The sequence below is a fragment of the Armigeres subalbatus genome, chromosome 3 (assembly GCF_024139115.2).
Source record: "Armigeres subalbatus isolate Guangzhou_Male chromosome 3, GZ_Asu_2, whole genome shotgun sequence".
Classification (NCBI taxonomy): domain Eukaryota; kingdom Metazoa; phylum Arthropoda; class Insecta; order Diptera; family Culicidae; genus Armigeres; species Armigeres subalbatus.
Genome location: NC_085141.1, coordinates 288,839,743 through 288,854,007, shown reverse-complemented (window position 1 = coordinate 288,854,007; position 14,265 = coordinate 288,839,743). Strand labels below are relative to the sequence as shown.

The 14,265-nt window shown below is 35.0% G+C and overlaps 1 protein-coding gene across 2 annotated transcripts in view; it reads right to left on the bottom strand.

The window, feature by feature from the left end:
• Positions 1 to 14,265, bottom strand: part of LOC134224755 (fatty acyl-CoA reductase wat-like) — a 212,264-nt gene that overhangs the window by 133,575 nt on the left and 64,424 nt on the right. The window lies entirely within an intron of this gene.

Below are 14,265 nucleotides of genomic sequence, written 5' to 3'. Positions count from 1 at the left end.
GATTGTCGATGAAAATAGTGGAAGCAAATATCGGTCACTTATCATAAGACGATTTAGTACTATCCCGTACTAACTCGTCTTAGGGCAAGTAAATACATTCCACTGGAAAGCTCTAAATAATATTCTTATCAAATTACGGTACTGGTCAAATAAATATTCTCTCTTTAAATTGTCCGTTTAATTAGCATTTCTCACCTAAGTAGCTTCCATCTAATATATATTTTCTATTGACAGTAAGTGCAATGGTCATCATCCTCTCGGCAACAAACGCCCATCTCTTTAGACCACCTCGCTTACTATACATATATCACAGCTCTGGTAGTTTGCACCTGACAGTCACCTTTCGTCACATGTTTTATACACTTCAGTAATCGGATACCTCCGATGCCTAACCCCTTCGGCTCTTAGTTGCCGTTGATCGTTAGTCGTCGGGCCACAGACCTGACCAAACACTGCAAAAATGAATATCGGTTGTGTAAAAAAAAAAATTGCAAACATCAACCCCACATCACATTCGCGCAGAAGTTGATGGCTGCTCCGTGATGGCGACTCTATCTCTATGCTAAGTAGTTGGGACAACAGTCCACGGTTCTGCTGCAGTGATCCGATCCCTCCTGCTAGGGGAAGAAGCTCCGTAACGCTCCTCCCGGATGTGTATGCTTGATGAAGCAAAACTGGTTCTTGTTTCAACTAGGTTAAGCGGAAAAAGTATTAAAATGTGGCGTAAAATAAGTTTATTTTTACTAAAATGCAAATGTGTATGTAAAAAATAAAAATGTGTTGAAGAATTCGTACTGAATTTGAGTCATATTAAATTCAGATGCACAAACCAATGTGTTTTGCATTCATCCTAATTATACCAGCGAATGACTCTTCAATTTTGTGTTTACTCGCCATTGCTAAGTTGACGCTATTTGCACCTATTTATCCTATTTACACAGTCGATGAAACCGTTTGAATCATCTAAAAACTGATGAGTTATATCCTGGTCAGGGACTGAATCCGCTCACTTATCATCTCTGTATATCGTGAGAGACGTTTTTCACAAGGTGTCACGATAAACAACGGATTCAGGGGGATGTATGTACATACTTCATGATAAATTCCTTTAAAACTCCATGAATATACCCCTAAATAAATGATCAAGGAATGAATTTGGAATGATTCCACTACTGATTTTTTTTAGCAGTGCGGAGCTGTCTTGTACAGCCACTTTCGTAACGCAAATAACTCAAGCGAAAATGACGTTTCTACCATAGTTTAAGGTTTGTCTCATTTGGAAAATTAAACTTAAAAGTGAAAGTACGGAAAATAAAAAAAAATCACCCGGTCATAATCTTAATAAGACATCGATGAAAAATGATCCAATATTTGTCAAAAGTAGTCTCTCTGCTCTGCGAGCAGGGTTATTCGATAATTATTGAAATGTCACTTTTAAGTTTAATTTCAGTTTAATTCTCCAAATAAGACAGACCCTTAGAAGCTGCCAAATTTACTTCAGTAATTAAAGCAAATTTTCCTTGACCACTCCCTTATAGCAGCACACTAGGCTTAAGGTGATTATAGAATGAAGCCCGTGGAGAATTTCAAATTCACCACATGTTTATCTCCATACATTTCCAAAAGCCCAAATCTGGCGTAATAGTTTTCGTACAGTGCCGAAACTCAAATTATGATTGTTCAGCATAACTAAGCAAACGATCTACCATTATTTCAGCCCCATACGCGTTATGGTTCTTTCATCTCGTGCTCTTGAAAAAATATTGGAAAAGCACGTGGTTTACAAAATGGCCGATTTCTGGCTTTATTGTATAATCACCTTAAGGAAAAGCGGACGCACGATGCATTGTTACTTCTAAAGTGATGTGCTATATATATGTAGATAGATCAAGTAGTGCTCAAGGAATGGTTTCGTTGCAATGCGTTGATTAAATCCCTTGAGCATTATGGTGCTGGTAAGTGCATTTCGTAACTTTAATAATGCCTGTAATGTAAATTCAATGGAGCTGAAATTTTTCCATGATGAAATATATTTATTCCCTTTATTTCACGTGGAAAACTGACAGGTCATCCATATTAGAGTAGCTGTCAAATTTGTTTGAGTAACTGAAGAAAATTTTCCTGGGCCGCTTTGTTAATGATCGGCCCACTTCAAGCTTAGTACGATGGTAATATGGAAGAGGCCATCCCATGGAGAGTTTGCTTAAATTACTGAAGATAATTTGACAGCAGCTCACTTTGCCTGGTAACATCATGGGAAAAACAAAAAAAAAACCTTTTCATTTAGTTAACATTGCAGGCGTAATTACCGTTATAAAATGTTTACTAGTCAGCTCTCTTCTCTTCCAGGAATTCGATAGCGGAATCATTTCTGTCTTACATTTTCAGATGTCCAGTCGTTTACAGTCGTTGTGTTATATTTAACCTTTCAAATATACTTTGGGATCAATATGGGGTCAGATCATTTCTAATTTTCAATCTACTTTTCCTTCTCAGTAACAGAAAATTCCACTTTCCAATTAGGAATTGCAGAATGTTTGCGAGATTTTATGAAACGTTCTGATCAGCTTCTGCTTTTTAGATAATCTACGCATCCATGTCAATCGTTACTACATAGTTGATCAACTTCAGCATCGTTTGCTTAGTTGATATATTGCCTTCGTATTGCGTATTACCTTCGATATCCTCTATAGTGCCGACGAAACCAGCGGTTGCTAATCGTTGGCTGTTGAATGATGAACCTTCCCATCAAAACCCAAAAGCGAGATAGGTGAAAACAGTGCATAATGCATCCACGGGGCAAAATGGCCTCGCTCATAAATTATTTTGTAGGATATTTAGGAACAAATATAACAATTACATTTAAATATAAGTTATTCATTTTTGAGCTGCAATGGAAAAATTAAGCAAAATCCCTTCATTTTCACTTAAAGTTTACGATTTTCGACTCATCTCACCCCAAAGATTGATGTTCAATCCGTTAAGACTGAACAAACAACCATGCGTTCACCATTATTTTACGTTTTGCTCCAGGCTCATTTTTAAATCATATTTCAAATGTGTTAAAAAGTCATAAAAACTTTGTAGTTTTGAAAAGGAGAACGTTGTGAAATGTAGCTTGTTTTATAAATATTGTATCTATACGTTGAAATGGTTCGGCATTCTTGTTTATATTCGTGAAAACATCAAAAAAGGGGTTGCATTTTGGACTGTACTTTCCTACATCGGTTGGTGTTGGAAGAGGCATTTGTGATGAAAATATGATGAAAATGTGTACCTTAATACTAGTTGGAAATAATTTCTGCATTTGTGACAGAGAACTTGCTTAGTGATACTATCATTTTCTTACTTTCTTCTTTAAACCAGTCTAATAACCATAACAAAGTCGCCGTTGTATGATGGCGAACTAATATTTAAGATCAAAGATCTTTTATCGTAGTTATGTCAAGTAATATGTTCAATCATGAAAAACGAACTGTCCAACGAATACCTATAATTTAAATTATGTTTACCAACCAATTAAAAAACGTAATGTAATTTTTCTGAATATTGTGAAATTGCTTTGCACAAATCGACCATTTTTTCGTTGCTTTTTTTTTGAAAAACCAACTAGTAAAAAACGAAAAGCTATTAGATCAGTCGAATTTTCATTGGAAGTGTATAAGAATATTAGTATTGTTGTCTGGAAGTGGTTGCAAACAGTGGTGTAATTTATCAACAGTGCCCGCTGAATGCGATTTTTATGTTTTGCATTTTCCTCTGCTTCTGCTTTTAGTTAGAAAAATAAAGCAGGAATAGGTTAGCCAACTCGGTTTGCCGGGAATCGAACCCAGCCACCCTCAACATGGTCTTGCTTTGTAGCCGCGCGTCTTACCGCACGGCTAGGGAATGCCGTTAACCGTAAGAGAAAACGATTTTCTTCATACAGTTTTGGAGGAAAGATTTTACAAGCATTACATTGGTTATGGTTCGTAGACTGTAAACATCATTGATTAAGGTTCAGGTAATTGTTTCAACATACATATGTATTGTTCGAAGAACTTAATGTTAATAGGTAACGATATCAACTATGTCCGTGTTATATTTGTAACTGTACGAAGAACGGTAAATTATTATGCGGGCAGTGAACTGAATGGACTGTCACTGCGGGCTGCAAATGCGGTGAGAGAAGAGGTCTTTTGTTTACTTTATCTTTGACTGCTACTGCTAATCATTTTCAGTTTTCACTGCTAGGAAGTGAGCATGTACAGGAAATGGTATATGATATCCTTCAAATCAAAGTAACCGAGAATGAGAATTAGCACCATTAGTTGCGTTATGTTGCGAAGATTAGAAAACCTCGATAAAGTTCATAACTTTTTCTAGGTAAATAATAATAAACCAGCGTGTCAAATCAAATAACTTTGGTACTTGGTACATATGTTGGGGTTTATTAAAAATCCTAGTCATAATTATAGCCAACACTGATTAAATAAAGCAAATAACATGTTGAATAAGTGAAAACGAGGGCACGACATTTATTTGACGTTTTTTGGAGCGGCATCCTGTGATTTTAAAATTCCTCTAATTCTCCTTTGGTTACAATAGTTTAAGTTTTGACACCTGTAATGCTTGGTAAATAAGTATAATGACCACATGCAATGGATTTAGTGTAGATATTGATGAGAAATTTGAAGAAACTACTTGAAACTGTGTTGTGCAAACACCTCAAAACCGTGTGAAGGAAAAAATCCTAAAACATGACTTATATTCCATGAAATCGGCAAAACTCGACACTAGAAGAAAGTAGACAAGATAATAAACTATACGTAGCCAAAAACTTGTAAAAAAATTGAAAAAAGTTCGAAATATTTATAAAAAAAACAAGTGTGCTTATAATTTCTGAAACAGTCTATAAAGGGGGTTTACTGACGAACTTTTCGGAATCCAATGTTTTTTCACCTCGCGTTTTCAAGGACACCACTATCAATACTGAAACAACGAGCAGCTGCCATCTTTTTATTCTATGCTCGCTGCGACGCAGCAAAGCCAAAATTAAAAGATGACAGTATGTAATTCGTTTTTAGTTGAGATTCATGCATCTGGTAATGCGAGGCAAAATTTATTTGGATTCTTGACAGTTTTACCTTAAGGTAGTAAGCTGTTCGGTCATTGAAATTGAAAAAAATAATTCGAATCAAATCGCAACCCAACAATCGCAGAGTTTCAGGTGTCATTTTAGTTTCGTATTTTCTGGACACTTTTGCATATGCTGAAGTGCTTGTACTGGATTGGATTGTACTGATGGACTGATGTTCAGCTTAAAATATGTTTGTTAGCTGATTTCCAGCAAAACAATGGTTGAATTTTTAACGACGGTATTTTGGCAGAAATCTCAAGGAAAATATGTGTGCCAAAAATATTATGTTTTCTCTTCTCTTCTAATGCTGGAAATTGATGAGTTAATAACATTTCGTCATTTTAATAATGTCCTTATTAGGCGGTGTGCTTCGCTGCCAGCAGTTTTTGGCATCACGATCAAAAACTTCTAAAGTCGATTCAATTTTGTAGGCGCCTGTATTTTTCAATTCTATATTATGAAAAACCATATATGAATATTATTTATTTTCTAGTCACCATATATAAAAATAAGTTCAAAGTTGAACTATTCTAAAATACTACGTTTTCCACCTCTGAAGAGAACCATCAAGATCGAATTGAAATCGGTCTAGACTGCGACGCTGAAATCAACTAAAAGATCGACAGGTCGAAAAATAAACAACCCGAGAAAGATCGGGTAGGTTCGTTTAATTTTATATAAAACCAGAAGTGATAAAAATTGTGTAAAAAGGGTCTGAGATTGAATCTTGATCATGCATTTCTTCAGAAGGTCATTCTAAACTCGTTTTGCTAACAGTTCCGCTCTATTCAACATAGATTAGCCCCACGAATAGAGAGTCTAATTGCAAGAGTTCTTAACTAAAATAAATTCCTAATTAAAATGAGTATTGGAAATTCATTAACAAGAGAAAGTCATTTCGTTTAACAAATATGGAAATTCATTGAAAATTGAAGTGACCTTAAGTTAAACTTTGAGGGAATTCAAATAAGTTTCTTGTTGAAATTCAAAACAATTTTTCTTTGATCCAAAAGAATTTCTGTTGCAAGTCAAAAGGACCACCCAAGAAAAAAAACTGCAGGATATTTTAAAGAAATTTTGAATATTTATCCGCGGAATTTTTTGTTGAGAAATTTTTCGATAAAATTTCGATAAATTACCGATGAAAATAAAATAATCAAACTTTGAAAAACATTCCATGAAAATTTCATAGAATTTCTCCTGCAAATACCAGAAAATTTGTTGAGGGAATGCCGAAAAATTTTCTGCCGAAACGCTGAAGAATTTCCCGTGAAATCCCCAAAGAATTTTCCTTAAAAATTCTAAAAAAAAAATCCGTGTAAATACGTAAGATTTTTGGGTGAAAACTCCACTTTGAATTGACATAAAAAAAGAATCCGAAGAAATTTAGAAGATTTTTTTCGTGGAAATGTCAAAGAACTTCTCGTTGAAATTTAAAAAAGATCATTCAGAGATTCTAGAAAATTACTCCAAAAAAAAAAAATGGAAATAATTTTCCGTTTTTTGTAGAGAGTTTCTCATGAAAATTCCGAAGATTTCTGAAGATTCTTTCAAGAATTCCACGAGCAAATTTCGTAGATTCCTGTTTAAAATTAAAATTATTTCTTGAGACAGTTTAAAGCTTTTTCGTTTACACCTCTCTATCATTCTTCGCGGAATTCAGGAGAAATATTCAAGCGTAAAAGTAGATGGGCTGGGTGGCCGTGGAAACTTGGGAGAACTCCAAAAATAAGGCAACGTACTGCCGAGAAGAGAAGTAGCTTTAAATTTCTTTCGAGTATTGATCTGTTTAGCGTTTCGATGAGTATTTCAGCTTCTTCAGGGTTCTTCAAATTAACATTTTTGTTTTCTGGAATGTGTTTTGACTCTTTGGGGTATTTTAAAAAAGGTTCAAAAGGCACACAAATGTCACTATAAAAAATGCCCAGCTTTTGTACACAGCGTTAACTACGAGACTACGTTAGTGATCCCGGATCATGTCATTCTCGGAAGCTTAAACATGATGGATTTTTGGAAAAATAAACATTATCAATAATGGATGTTGGGCATAAACACGCCACTCAGAAAATTTTTTTGAATTCAGTGAATTGTCTTGTTAATTAAAAATCAATTAAAAATAATAGAGGGAATGGTTCTGGTCTGCTCATAGTTGAACCTAATATTGGTAATCTTTGCTTGAAGATGAGCGTGACAAAAACACCATCTTTCAAGGAACACATCTTAACAAATAGCTGATAAAATTCAATTAAAAATGGTTTTAAAGTATGCCGCAAAGTATCAAGGACATACAATTGTTTTCAATTTGATCTATTTTAATTTAATTTGCTTTTGATCTATTCAAATTTTGAAATTGAATTCTGGCCGAATTCACCTTAAATCTATATTTTGTTAGAATACTGTAGAGGTAGAAACAATTGAAACAAAGTTTAATAGGGTTTTACCTAGGGATGAAAAAAAAAGTAAGGATGGGAAAAAATAAATTTTAAAAATCTTGGGTGTAAGCAACACTTCCACACGATATGACTTTTAAAATATCAATTGATAAAAACTCGCCGTATCCGTATCTTACAAATTTCAGTAAGCTTATTTACTATGAAGGGCAACTTGCACCAAGAGCTGCAATTTAAGTGAACGGAAGAATAAACATAGTTCCAATTACAGAATTTATCAAAAGAGATATTGGTCATGATGGAGGTCCCAACAGCCCATGGGACAATGGTAATATCCAGAGCAGCACAAGTCAGTCAAAATGGGTTGCAGCATCTTGAATGTGACTACATTTAGTCACATATGAGTTGAAGTCACCTATATGGAACATATGTGCTGCTAGGGATATGTTGCTTCAGCATACTTTTACCGGCGACGTGGGCGATGTACCTCCACCAGAAGTAGCAGCTTTCGTTTCTTATTGTAAGACAAAACAAATCGTTCATAATTGGCTGTGATGCCAATGCTCATCATACCGTATGGGCCAGCACGGACATTAACAACAGAGGTGAGTACCTTTTGGATTACATTTACTAAAAATGAAATATATGTAACAGAGGAGATGCTCCAACATTCATGAACGCAATAAGGCAGGAAGTTCTTGACTTAACGCTGTGCAGTCCATTCATTTCGGACAATATAAATAACTGGCATGTTTCGAGTGAAGAATCCTTGTCAGATCATAAACATATCATTTTTGAGTATGAGGCTGGAAAACAATTCACACAATATATCAAAGATCCCAGAAAAACTGATTAGGAGCTATATAATTCTAAGTTAGATGCCGAAAAAAATATATTTGCATCTAACTTAAACTCCTAAAGCTCAAACCAGCATTCTAGGTTAATCCAAAACTCGTTTAATGAAAGTTGTACCCCTAAGTTACGCTCTACAAATAGAGACATACCATGGTGGAACAACAAACTACAAAAACTGCGCAAAAGAACCCGAAAACTTTTCAACCGGGCTAAGCGAACACAACAGTGGGATCAATACAAACAATCCCTCACCGATTACAACCGAGAGTTTAGGCGATCTAAAAGGATACATTGGAGGCATACTACATGTGAAAACATAGAAAATACTCCAGCAGCTGCCAGGTTGCAAAAAATCCTAGCCAAAGATCATTCTAATGGACTCGGTACTTTAAAAAAAGATAACGGCTTATTCATCACATCTGTGAGTGAAACGTTAGAATTGATGATGAACACTCATTTTCCGGGGTCTATTATCAGTTCAAATGAAGACCTAAATGCGAATGCAATAGGAACTGGAATCATTGAAACAGCCATCATATTCATGGAACAGTGAACGAAATGACTGAGCTAGAAAGATCCAGGAACGATGCACGTATTCTGGCCACACAGATTTTTACTGAAAGAAAGGTCGAATGGGCCATAGATTCCTTAGAACCTTTCAAATCACTGGGTAGTGATGGAAATTTTCCTGTACTGCTGCAAAAAAGTAAGGCAATTTTAATATCTATCCTCACAAAGTTGTTTCAAGCAAGTTTATCACTAAGCTACATTCCGTCAGTTTGGCGACAAGTACGGGTGACATTTATCCCTAAGGCAAATAAAAAGGATGAAACCTCTCCAAAATCCTTTAGGCCAATAAGCTTGTCCTCCGTTCTACTGAAAACAATAGAAAAAATAATAGATTCACATATCAAGTCATCGTATTTAACCCAACTACCGTTAAGCAAACACCAATTCGTTTATCAGGAAGGTAAATCATCAGTAACCGCATTACATGCAGTTGTTACAAAATTAGAAAAAAATTTGAAGCCAAAGAAATTTCCCTTGCAGCTTTCTTAGATATAGAGGGAGCTTTTGACAACACTTCTCATAATTCCATAAAAAAAGGCAATGACAAATCGTGGCTTCGATAAATGCATTGTAGATTGGATTAAAGAAATGTTTACAAAAAGAGAAATATCAGCTAACCTTGGAAATTCTCACATTATTGTTAGAGCAATCACCTTTACTGTGGTCTTTAATGATCTTCTCAAATACCTTATAGCCCAGAGCTTCGAAGTAGTTGGTTTCGCTGACGATATTGTCATAATAGTACGAGGCAAATACAATAACATTATCGCCAACAGAATGTAAACTGCTTCAAACTATGTCTCCGCGTGGTGCGATAGAGAAGGATTGAGTGTAAATCCTTCCAAAACCACTATTGTGCCCTTAAAGCGTAGGAGGAAATTCTCACTGAACAACATAATATTGAAAGATTGGAACTTTCGAATACAGTCAAATTTCTTGGCGTAGTTCTTGATAGCAAACTTAACTGGAACATGCATTTAGAATACGCCATTGATAAAGCGACAAATGCTCTATGGATTAGCAAACGAACTTTTGGTAGGCAATGGGGACTTAAGCCGAAAATGATTCATTCGATATATTCAGCTATAGTAAAACCAAGAATTACCTATGGTTCGTTGGTCTGGTGGCCAAAGACGAAAGAGAAGAATGCTCAGATGAAGCTCGAAAAACTTCAACGATTAGCGACTATCTCAATTACAGGTGCAATGAGCAGTACATCATCGAGTGCATCAAATTGTACAATTATAAGCTGAAAAGATTGTCTTGGAGATCAGAAGATCCGAAAACCTCTTAGGAGGTAACCTTAAGGGTCATCTTAGCATTCTAAAAAATTTCAGTATAAACTCCCTAGTAATAAACAATGAAGACTAGATGGAGAAAAAGTACAATTTCAATAGACTGTTCAAAGTAATTGATCCTGGGCGCAATACATGGTTGAATGGAGGACCAACACTTCGTTCAGGATCAATTACGTTTTATACTGACGGTTCAAAATTGAACAACCAAGTGGGAGCAGGAGTTACTGGCCCTGGGATAGACATATCGATTCCCATGGGTAGTTGGCCATCCGTATTCCAAGCGGAAGTTCACGCAATTCTAGAGTGTTCTGTAATATGTTTGCGTAGGAACTACAGACACTCAAATATATGCATAATGTCCGACAGCCAAGCAGCTTTGAATACTCTAAAGTCGGCAACATGCACTCCAAAACAAGTTTGGGAATGCATTCAGTCCTCCAAAATTATTCTTGTCGGAACCAAGTCAATCTATATTGGGTTCCAGGACACTGTGGAGTAGATGGTAACGAAAAAGCCGATATGCTGGCGAGACTCGGATCATCAACTAATGCCAGGCAATCGAAATGCTTTATCACTCCAAATGTTTCCATGACTCGCAACATCTTAGAATTATCTAAAAGAGACCTAAGCATTTATACGGGTCTCATTACAGGTCATTGTCCGAGTCGATATCATTTGAAGCTTATAGGGAAACTTCAAAATGATCTATGTTGCTTCTGTGACATAGAAAAAGAAGACTCGGAGCATCTGTTATGCCGTTGTCCGGCAAGACAAAATTTCTACACCAAGGGGCTTATAGAACCAAATCCCAATTCGGTGGTGCATTTCATTCGAAAAGCTGTTAGTCAAACAATGGCGATCACTCCCAATAGCGATACGCCATAATGACATAGCTAGAAAAAAGGGGGAATATATTACAATAGATCAAAAAATGGTCGCAGTGATAAAAAATACCCGACAAGGAAAAAAAACCGTATCTTGATTTGAAGCATTTAGCATTGCTTTATGAACACTTCTTCCTACCAACAAACCATAACGCCTAACAGAAGATTTAACGATACTTTTGACATTTAGTTGCTACAGTCATCAGGGGTGTAAGAATGGGTCTAAGGGGTAAGAATGGGTCAGCGCTCTTACCGACAGTCTGTAGGTCGGAAATCAAAATAGTTCAAAAAGGTCTCTTATAATTTCGTTTTCTTGCCTTCGTATACGTTTAATCTATTCTAAGTAGTTGAAACAGTGTTACATTCTCACGTTGTGCACTGTGAAATAGTGAAAAACACACTTAATCGAAATGACCCAACCGTTCTTGCTCTTGTATATGGAACCTATAGTGTTTATAATTCTCACCCCTATTTGAAACATTGCCAGCCCCGACGATGGTATTAGTACGGTTTAACTTCCAATGATAGTTCTGTGATTATTATCTTTTGATTAAAAAATTTGGAAAGTTATAGCCGACGACAACTACACACTTAACTCGTTTATAATTAAATTAAAATTAAATTTTACCGAAATCTCAACAGTAGAACTGTTCGGTAATTATTTTACAGATTTTTTTTATAATTTCTTCCATTGTTCAACTGTCAAAATCACCGAAAACCAGTCAAATTATTTACCGAACAGTTCTGCTGTTGAGATTTCGGTATTTTTTTTTTATTTATTTAAACCATAATGCCAAACAGAAGATTTAACGAGTATGTTGATATTTAGTCGGTTTGATTTCAAAATTGAGAAAATGTCGCTCTAGTTTTCTTATCAGAAAAATTCTTAAATGAAAATTGCAATAATTATCGTACGACGATGATTCACCAAAGATTGACAAGTACAAAACGGTCTCTCGCTCACCGAAACATGTCGTACGAGTATTTTTAAATCATGTGGGCTTTTAGATTTTCAATTTCGACCTTTACGGTTGAAAACATGGAAATTTTTCACTTAAATCAATAGACATTTTTTTTCGGTTACAGCTCCCAACGGAAGATCAAAATTCGACCATAATAATTGTAAAATATAGCATGCTTGATGTGCTATTTAAAAGAATGCCCAACAACGTAGAAAACAAAATTTATGTTGTAAATCAGCCTCTGCAAAAAAAACGAACTTACTGCTTCAAGGATTCGCACCTACACTTCACAGTACAACGACTTAGTCGTAAAATTATGTCGAGTGGAACTATCTGTTAATGTTATTCGCTCACCCGTGAATAGCGATGAGTTGTCGAAACTATTGCAGGTTTTTTTTGTCCTGATAGGCAGGCATTTGCCAAATCCAATCACTTTGGATTTATTGCAGCCAAATTGGATTGTGCTGCTAGGATTTTTGATTTAAGGTGATTACTGGTTAAGACTTGTTAAAATACCAGTTTTAATTAATTTTGAAATGGATAATTTTGAACCTGCGAGTTTTTTTTAAAGTTGAAATGTTGATATGGTTTAACGAAAAAAAACAAAGAAATTTTTGTTTTATTTTTCACATTAATGGAGAGAGCTGCAAACAAGATTCATATATCTAGATCTCATAGTTATTCTACTTGAAAACCAAGCAGGTTCGATGAATAAACCGAATCACTTTGATCATCGTGTGAGACCGAAATTTGCACAATTTGAAGGGTTTAAATCTAATAATTTGTGATTCAGTTAGCTTATATACAAGTGAATGCTTTATCACGTTTAAAGTGGAAACTTGGCCTTGGAATTTTAATTTTATACGTCTCATTTTGATTCTTCAATACTTGTTTTTTTTGTAGAAGTGGCTGTACTGGTTTTAAAAAATGTTTAATGACATTTCAAGTAATTATAAACAAAACAAAAAAACTCAACGTCGCCTCTTATATTGTGTTTTAAGCAATCTGAGACTACTTTTGTGATGTAATTTGGTTAGTGAATAATGAAATTGCTGTACGGCTTCAGCTTCCTTGATTCAGATTCCGGTCACTGTTTTTTTAAAGGTAAGTGTCGAGTCTGAGAAAAAAATCTGGAATATGTTTGAATCACGTTTTAAAGTTACCGTCGCAGAGTTAGAAGTGATTGAATATACGGATTTCATGCGTGGCCCTCAAATACCAGTGAACTTTAGGTGAAATATGGTAATTGCTAAATTAATGTGAAGAGTAATCTTCTTATATACATAAAAATGAATTTTAGTCTGTATGACCCTTATAGATTCGGACTTATAGACTAAGCCGATTGGCGTGAAAATTTGCATGCAGAGGTTTTCGGGTCCGGAAAAGGTTCTTAATGTGGTTCGAGACCCCTCCCCTCTTTGGATAGGGGAGCTCCGATACAAATGAAACACCAATTTCTTCATAACGCGAGAATTAATCAAGCAAATGGAACCAAATCTGGCATGTGGAGGTTTTGAAAGGGAAGATATTGGAGAATACATAAATTTTAGGCGAAACGAAGTTCTTCGGGTCTGCTAGTTGTTAAATAAATGTTATACTATCGAATTTTGGTAAATCATTTAACATAGTTTTTTAGTTTACTTAGTTTACTAAAAAATTAAAACAACACTGAGTTAGGTCATTTTTTTCCTATTATCGGAGTTTTATCAACAAAAATGGTGGCTAAAGAATTGGTGTATATAATTCGTGTAAAGTTTTATTAGAGCTTGTAACAAATATGTACAAAACTGGCCACAAAGTTATATGTTTTCTTTAGAAATTCAAAGCAAATTACCAAACATCTTTGAATATCAATATGTAAAGATTTATTCGATTAATTTAAGTAAAATTGGTTGATAACATTAATTTGTCAATTCAGTTTAAACATGTAAATTATTATTTTCTTTTTAATTTATGGAAATTTTATATCTTTCACCCTACACTTTTATTAATTTTTCAACCAATCTCATCTAGAAGTTTTGATTTTCTTATCACTATATAATACTCTGTATGAAATGTTTTTTGCATTCACATTTACAATGATTCACGTAAAAATCATATCACCATATTGCCGCAAACCTCTGAAATAAGCACTGCACCTCAAATTTGAGCAAATTGTCTTTCACACTTTTTTACTTATCACCTAAT